We start from the raw sequence: 7,846 nt of genomic DNA on the forward strand, positions 1-7,846 counted from the left end.
TAGGATATGTTACTTCTATTCAACTGCAATATCACTACTTTGTTGTAAGACGTATGCAACGGAATTTCGTTTTGTATGCACCATGTGCAGACAAGATGACAATAAAGTTTGTCTAAGTCTAAGTCATGTCAGGTCAGCTGTCTGGAGAGAGAGAGAAGTCAGGACCTGCGGGCGGAGCACCACCGTGCCACCGCCGCCATGACGGAACTCAAAAGCAAACTCCATGAGGAGAAGCAGAAAGAGTTAGCCATTACCAGGGAGACATTACTGCGGCAGCATGAAATGGAGCTGATGAGAGTGATCAAAATCAAAGATGGAGAGATCCAGCGACTGAATGCCTTGGTCCTCAGCCTGAGGGACGGCTCCATGGACAAGGTGATCCGCTCTATCCGTGTCTGACTATCCGCACGCCACGTCGGGCTTCGATGCGGCCGCTACCGTATTGTGTAGCTTGTCCCCAGTAAGCGTCGCGGCGCTCCGTTGCGGTCTCAACGGCCCGGTGTGGCGCAATGTCTGCTCAGGTGAGGAGGGGGGGCGCTTTGCTGGCGGAGGTGGAGGAGACGCGGCGGTGTCGGGAGACCGAGCGGTGTCGCCTCCACCAGGAGCGCGGAAGAAGCCCTGGCAGCGGCCCAGCAGGCCTGGCAGTCCCGAGCGGCCGAGCTCCGATCGGCTCATCACCAGCATCGGGAGGAGCTGAGCCGAACCAAGAGAGACTGCGAGAGGGAGATCCGCCGACTGGTAGGACTGATCAGATGCGCGGTGCGTGGCTATGTTCCCAATTTCGTTGTATACCTGCAGTGCAATGACACCTAAGGCATTCTATTCTATTCTATTTCACAAGAAGAAAATGTCCGGTTGCTCGCTTCGCTTTTGTCACAGCAAAGGTGTTCTAGTCGATTCAAGAAAAAAATTGGCCGGTTGCTCTCTTTGTTTTTGTCACAATTCTGGCAAATGAGTTTGCCCGCCTGCCTGAGCGCTCCCCGTTTGTACATCCAGACGGATGAGATCAAGCTGAAAGACAGAGCGGTTAGTGTTTTGGATGAAGCCCTGGGGCCGGCCACGTCCACCGCCTTCAGCTGCAGACTCAGGCTGCCGAGCAGCAGATCGCTGCCCTGAGGGATTCCCAAAGGGCGGGCCTAAACTACCCTGGAAGTGGGGTCAACGCCGCTACTAGCAATCCTCTTCATTGCGTAAGCCACCTCATCACACACTTGCAGTACGCATGACTTAGTTCGTTGCTGGAGGAAGGTAGCACAAAAACAGTTTTGAACTTTGAACGAGTGCTTGTGTGTGTGTGTTGCGGGGCGTTTTCAGTCTCAGGAGGATCGGGACACGCGACGGTTTCATCTGAAAATCGCTGAGCTCAGCGCAGTCATCAGGAAACTGGAGGATCGAAACGCCCTGCTTTCTGAAGAGCGCAATGAACTGGTAATTTATTGACGGCACGCTTGAAGGTTTGCGCTACGTTTGATGCGCGCCATCCAGCGAGGCACCCATTGCGCTTGCTTATTAGTTGAGCGGCGCGGCGAGTCGGTTGCCTGGTAGATGTCTTTTATTGGGAGCCAAAGCCACGATTCCGTTCAAACCGATGCAAAAGGAATGGATACGTTCTGGCCCGCGTGTTGTGCGTCTTTCACATCCCGCACTTCATGCTTGCAGCTAAAGCGACTGAGAGAAACAGAAAGCCAGTTTCTGCCACTCCTGTACAAAAACAAACGCCTGAGCAGGAAGAATGAAGAACTCTCGCTGGTGCTGTGTCGCCTTGAAAACAAAGTGCGCTTTGTCACCCAGGAGAACGAGGAGATGGCAAGCTTGGTAAGTCGACGCGGACAACGGCGGCGTGCCAACAGAGTCCACTGCATTTGTGTTCCACAGAGAAGGCCTAGTTCGCTCAATGACCTGGACCGCGGTTGCGGCCAGCAGGACGGTGAAATGGAGTTCCTTCAAGTTGTGGAGCAGCGGCACATCATCGACGACTTGTCCAAGGTCTTCAGGCAGGCGACTCGGTGCACGTACGGCAGCGCCGCGCTCGCTCGCTGTCGCCAGGAAACCTTTTCCGTCCAAAGCTTGGCCGGCGGCCGCCATCCAAAAAATTGGCCCCTTAAATTCCGACCTTTCAAGCAGGAGCATTGTGCGCACGCGTTTGAACACGCTTTAGACTTGTTTTGCCGTTTTCAGCAGCTCAAAGCTCCCGTTTTGTCAGCGCCTTTGCCACTCGCTGTGCGCTGAAAACGACGGACTTGCCCGGCTGCTCAGCCCGTCAACCATGAGCCGCGAGCGCGACGTCATTGTCCGTAGGCAGCTAGTGGCAAAATGCACCCTGTTAGAGTTGCGCTCGCTCCAACTTATTTTGCAAGAACCACACGGGAGACAAGTAAGTTCTTTTGGACACCTGCAGGTGGAGAGTCCATCCGTTGTACGAATGAAGTCTGACTCTCGGCTCCTGCACGAGCATTTTAATTAAGAGAAACAGGGTGGGTGTAAGAGTGGATTGAATAGAGGAAGCCCTTGACCTCTAGTCAAAACATAGCAAGGGGTGTTTTACGACTTTGTGTAGGAAGGGATAAGCGATAGGGATAAATAAGGGATAAATAATATTATTTATTACAGGTCGCAGTCAAAGTCAAAGCAACACAATGATACGATAAAGATAATCTGGAAAACCCTGACACACCCTGTAGTTGTCACTTTTGGAAAAGACGAGCGTCCCTCCAATCATCGCCGGTGACGTGTTTTTCAGGCTCTGGAGACAGGAGCTCATGTCAGAAATGTCATTGTGAGTCGCGTTTGTTTCTGCGCCGGAGCCGTTCGTTCCCTTTGCATCCAAAGAATCTCAAAGGCGGATTATTTGTGTCGACAGGAGAGAGATTTGCTGCTACGATACCGACGTCGAGAATCTCTGAGGAGGAACAAAGCGTGAGGTCCTGCAAGGTGAGTCTGTTTGTTTGCGGCTGCTTGGTGTTGCGCAAGATGAAATGGCCTTTTTCTCGCTATCGTTCCTCTCGTCGATTCATCGTGAGGTGTCGCTTCAGTTTGTTCAGAGAGATGTTCGCTTCCGCGCCCGCAGGTCATCGAAACATTTTACGGCTACGACGAAGACGTGTTGGTGGACTCGGACGGATCGTCCTTGTCTTTTCACACCGACAGAACCCCCGACACGGAACCCGAAGAGGTAGCCCGCCATTTCTGCCAGCGTATTGGCACCAAACATTCCTCTTCAGCCTGGAATCGGACTCGTCTTTGCGTCGCGGGTGCTTTGTCGCCGGTCTGACTGATTCTGGTACTAGTGCTGTGTTGCATTGGTGTGTGCATGAAGAGGCGGAGCTTCGCTACCGCCAGCTGACGCAAGAATATCAAGCGCTGCAACGAGCCTACGCTCTGCTAGCCCAGACCAGCGAAAGGGGACTACGACGCCGAGAAGGAGATCAAGGTGGCGCCCCTTCCCGCAACCCCCGGCCGGGTCGCAGCCTCCCCGTTCTCACCCAGCCTCGGGTGTTCTCTGGTCTGAAAGGAGGAGGAGGAGCCTCCCTCCTCCTCCTTTCAGACCAGAGAAAAGCTGATGGTAGAAATGGGTCACTATCAAAGCAGAGTAGCAGATCTGGAGTCAGCGCTGAAGCAACAAGGACAGGTAAGCTCATCAATGAGCACACCTTTTTCTCAGACAAAATAGCTACATTCTTCAGTCACTCATCCGTCTGGCATTACTGGACCAACCCCCCCCCCCCCCCCCCCCCGAACGTGGCTGGGAAAATGCGGAGAAAAGCAAATGTCATTTTCCAGTCAACCAAAGAATTTGTGGATGAAAATGACACAACATTCCAAAGCTGTCCACGCGTTTGTCTCTTCTAGAATGTCAAGTGGGTGGAGGAGAAGCAGCTGCTGCGTCAGAGCAATCAGCAGTTGGCCGAAAAGGTGACGGAAAGAAAGGCGCTGGGCGGAGTCGCTTGGCGTCACACCTGTCGGGAAGCCCCGCAGATGAGGTCTGACTGTCTTTTCAGGTCAGGCGGATGGAGGCGGAAGAAGCGCGTCTGAAAGAGCACATCCAGGATATCCGAGACCAAAACGAACTGCTTGAGTTCCGCATCCTGGAGCTGGAGGTGGGAAGACTCGCACAAGCGTGTTGAGGCCAGAGATGTGACGGACGGACGGACGGACGGACGGATGCATGCCTCTGCCTTTCAGGAGAGGGAGTGGCGCTCCCCCGTCTTGAAGTTTCTGCAAGTCCGTTTCCCAGACGGCCTCAGCCCTTTGCAGATCTACTGCGAGGCCGAGGGCGTGAGCGTACGTAAGGCGTCCCTCGCAACCCTAACCTTAACCCGAGGTCCCAGAACACCTTACATTGCTCCTTGCGCCTTTCCCCCGGACATCGTCATCAGTGATCTGATGAAGAAGCTGGACATCCTGGGCTATAACGCCGTAAGTGTATGTCGAACTCCTTATGTTCGCACTCCACGAGACTCGGCGGCTCAAATGTGACTTTTGGAAGGCTTTGCGCTGAAAGAAGCTTGTTGACGCTGTGCCTTTGGGCTCTTGCAGAATCTCACCAACGAGGAGCAGGTGGTCGTGATTCACGCCAGGACCCTTCTCACCCTAGCCGAGAAGGTAACGCGCACGTCCACGCACGCTCTCGCATTCTGCTTATGTGACAGCAGCCTTTCCTCAGTGGTTAGAATACATCAAAGTGACCAAGTCAGCACTTCAACAGAAGATGTTGGACATTGAAAGTGAGAAGGTAGACAGACACGCGACATCAGCCAAGGGGAACTCCGGCAATGTGCCCCAACAATTCTGACCTTGAGCTGTGCTAGGATATGTTCTGCAAGCAGAAGGGCTACCTGGATGAAGAGTTGGACTTCAGGAAGTGTTCCATGGACCAGGCTCATAAGGTAAGCCGCCCTCAAATCTCCCGCCGGACCACTGATGGACGAGGATTGCGGCCCAGAGGATCCTGGAGCTGGAGGCCATGTTGTACGAGGCGCTACCGCAGCGGGACTGCCCCGCCACGGACGGCGAAAAAGCCAGCCACGCTGGCGTGAATGACGTGCTGACGGCGGATCAGAGAGAAGAGCTTAGGAGCGCCGTGGACCAATGGAAGCGAGCCCTGATGTGCGAGTTGAGGGAGCGCGACGCTTGCATCCTCCAAGAGAGAATGGATCTGCTGCACAGCGCGCAACAGGTAAGGGCCCAAAGCCAGCCCGGCACTTACTTGCACGCTTACTGGCTTTTGAATGCCACTTTCCATTTGTCCGTCCTAGAGGAACAAAGAGCTGAAAGAATTCATCGAAGCTCAGAAGAGACAAATCAAACAATTGGAGGAGAAGTTTCTGTTTCTCTTTCTATTCTTCTCCTTGGCCTTCATTCTGTGGCCCTAACACCAGCTGGTGAGTGAGCTCCAGCGGCACCGCACTCGACACCTCCGATACACTGCCAGCCGGTCTCAGACGTTGGCAGACGCTCCGATGCCAACGTATACCCCCCGCCACGGTGACAGAGGCACCGCGTCACACCGGCGCTCATCCAATCAGAAGGCAGGAAAAGCAAATTCACATAAAGGGCACTTTTGAACCAGAAGAGAGCGCCACAAAAAACGGTTGTTGCCCCAAACGCGCACTAAAAAGGGTCAGAATAACAAGAGTCCCACTGGCCAGCCGGGGCCACCCGTCCAGCTGTTTCTTCAGGGGGGAAAAAAATTGGAGTCACCGGTGAGTACATTTTGCATTTAGCTCTGCTTTTCTGCTTCTGTCTTCAAGTGTGTGGCATCCTGCGATCAAAGAGTCAGCCAACCCCAAAGCGGTTGACCTCAACGTCCCACCACCATGCCTACCAGAGCAGGTGACGTGATGCTTTGGACATCCTTCCGTCTCAGATGCCCAAAAGTACTCTTTGCCACATCTGCGGCAATACGGTGTCTTTTCAAAGGTGCAAATAAATCCAGCGTGGGCGGAACACGCACGTTTTCGGTTTTTCCCGCTTTGTTTGTGTGACAGCTGTTGTGAAAATTTTATACAAATAAAGTTGTATAGTACAGGTTTGGCCAAGCCGCAACTCCCGAACCGCATGCGGCTCTTTTATGTTCATATCAACATTTGTGTGTGTGTGTGTGTGTGTGTGTGGGGGGGGGGGGGGGGGGGGGGGGTTGTGCGTGTTGGCTTCACTTGAGTTCAATTTGGTATTTTGGTCAAAAGCGCATGTGGTGAAATTCCACAAAGTAGGATGGGCAAACACATTTCTTTAAACTATGAGTGTCAATTGGGCTCTCGAAATGGCAGGGAAAAGATGCACAGCAAAACGAAAATACGTAGATGAACACAGGACGTTTTAATCAGAGTGGGAAAGTTTCTATTTTTTGTTGAACGTGATGGCAAACCATTCTGCCTGATATGTCAGACCTCAGCGCATTTCAAAGATTCAAATCTTCAGTGCCATGCACTTCAGCTCACTCCATGCTAACATTGATCAGGCGTCGAACCCGCATCATCATGCTTAAGAGGTGGCCATGCTAACCAGTGCGCCATTATGTCAACGCATAATAACTAAGTCTACTGGTCAAAACAGCGGTTACTATATGACGTCGCTACGTCGTGGTCACGTGACGCAGACAAGACGTCAATGGACGTGGGCAGAGTTAACTTGTTTAAAAGGGAGTAGGCAGAAGAAATATTTAATTTATTTAAATCTATTTTGAGTGCACACCATTATGCCAATGCATAACAACTGTAAATCTACTAAACAAAACAGCGGTTGCTATATGACATCTGCCACGTCGTGGTCACGTGACATACGTGACGTCGATGGGCGTAACTTTCGCCGGAATTCAAATCCGCGGGGAGAGTTAACTTGTTTAAAAGAGAGTGGGCAGAAGAATTATTTAATTTATTTAAATCTATTTGGTGTGTGCGCCATTATGTCAATGCATAACAACTGTAAGTCTACTAAACAAAACAGCGGTTGCTATTTGACGTCTGCCACGTCGTGGTCACGTGACGCGGACGTGACGTCGACGCCTACTTTACATCCCACCGATCACAGGACTCCTCGGCTGCATAACCGTGCCCCCTTCCCAACCAATCGGATTTGCTATACGCGAAAACGACGCCAATGGAAAGAGCTTCCGCCCAAATTTAAATCCGTGGGCGTGGCTCGCAGCAGGAAGTAGGAAAATGGCGGCGATGTTGACAAAGACACAGCGGATGGTAACATACGACTAACAAGAGAAATATTTTTATTTTCTGCTTGCAACTGGACCGTCCAGAGCGTACACGGTAAGTACAACTCATCGTTTTTAAAAAGAAGTACTTTTGTTGCCCTGAAAAGCGAGTGAGCGTGGCGTTTGTGGGGGACGTCGAATTTCGACGATTCTTTCTGGTCAACGGTTGTAAATGATTGTGTTGATTAAAAAAGAAAACTTGATGTAACTCTACTTTTAACTGCCGTTTCAGATAGATTTGGAATTGCATCACATCCAATTTTGCCTAGAGCGTACACGGTAAGTAACACTCGTTGTGTTTAAGGAGATTTACGTTTGTAATAGCAGAAGTGTAGCCGCGTTGCGTTGTACGTGTGAATGTTGGTCCGGGCGAAATGTTAATGTTTAATTTCATTCCTTTAGGTTCCACGGTGTTTGTTGGCTGCAAGTTTTCCACTGCAAGAAGAGGCTCATATCATTGACCAGGAGCGAGCTACAATGGTGAGTAGCCATAACATTTATGTTAAACACTTCCTATTTCATGTCTAACAGTACTTGATTTAACAAATAACCATAAATAAATACAGTGTGGGCACTGAAGTTAACATATGTGATTATACTGCCTAATCTGTCACCGAGTAGATTGTTGCAAAGTAATAT

The 7,846-nt window shown here is 51.3% G+C and overlaps 1 long non-coding RNA gene across 1 annotated transcript; it reads left to right on the top strand.

Annotated features, from left to right (window-relative positions):
- Nucleotides 1–3,756: 3,756 nt before the first annotated feature.
- On the top strand, nt 3,757–4,410 carry LOC148378603 (uncharacterized). Its single transcript, XR_015855762.1, has 3 exons — nt 3,757–3,912; nt 3,999–4,097; nt 4,183–4,410. It is a non-coding gene; the product is annotated as an uncharacterized LOC148378603 (long non-coding RNA).
- The last annotated feature ends 3,436 nt before the right edge of the window (nt 4,411–7,846 follow it).

Source organism: Syngnathus floridae, unplaced genomic scaffold (genome assembly GCF_059516105.1).
Source record: "Syngnathus floridae isolate MCC-2025c unplaced genomic scaffold, RoL_Sflo_1.0 HiC_scaffold_33, whole genome shotgun sequence".
Lineage (NCBI taxonomy): Eukaryota > Metazoa > Chordata > Actinopteri > Syngnathiformes > Syngnathidae > Syngnathus > Syngnathus floridae.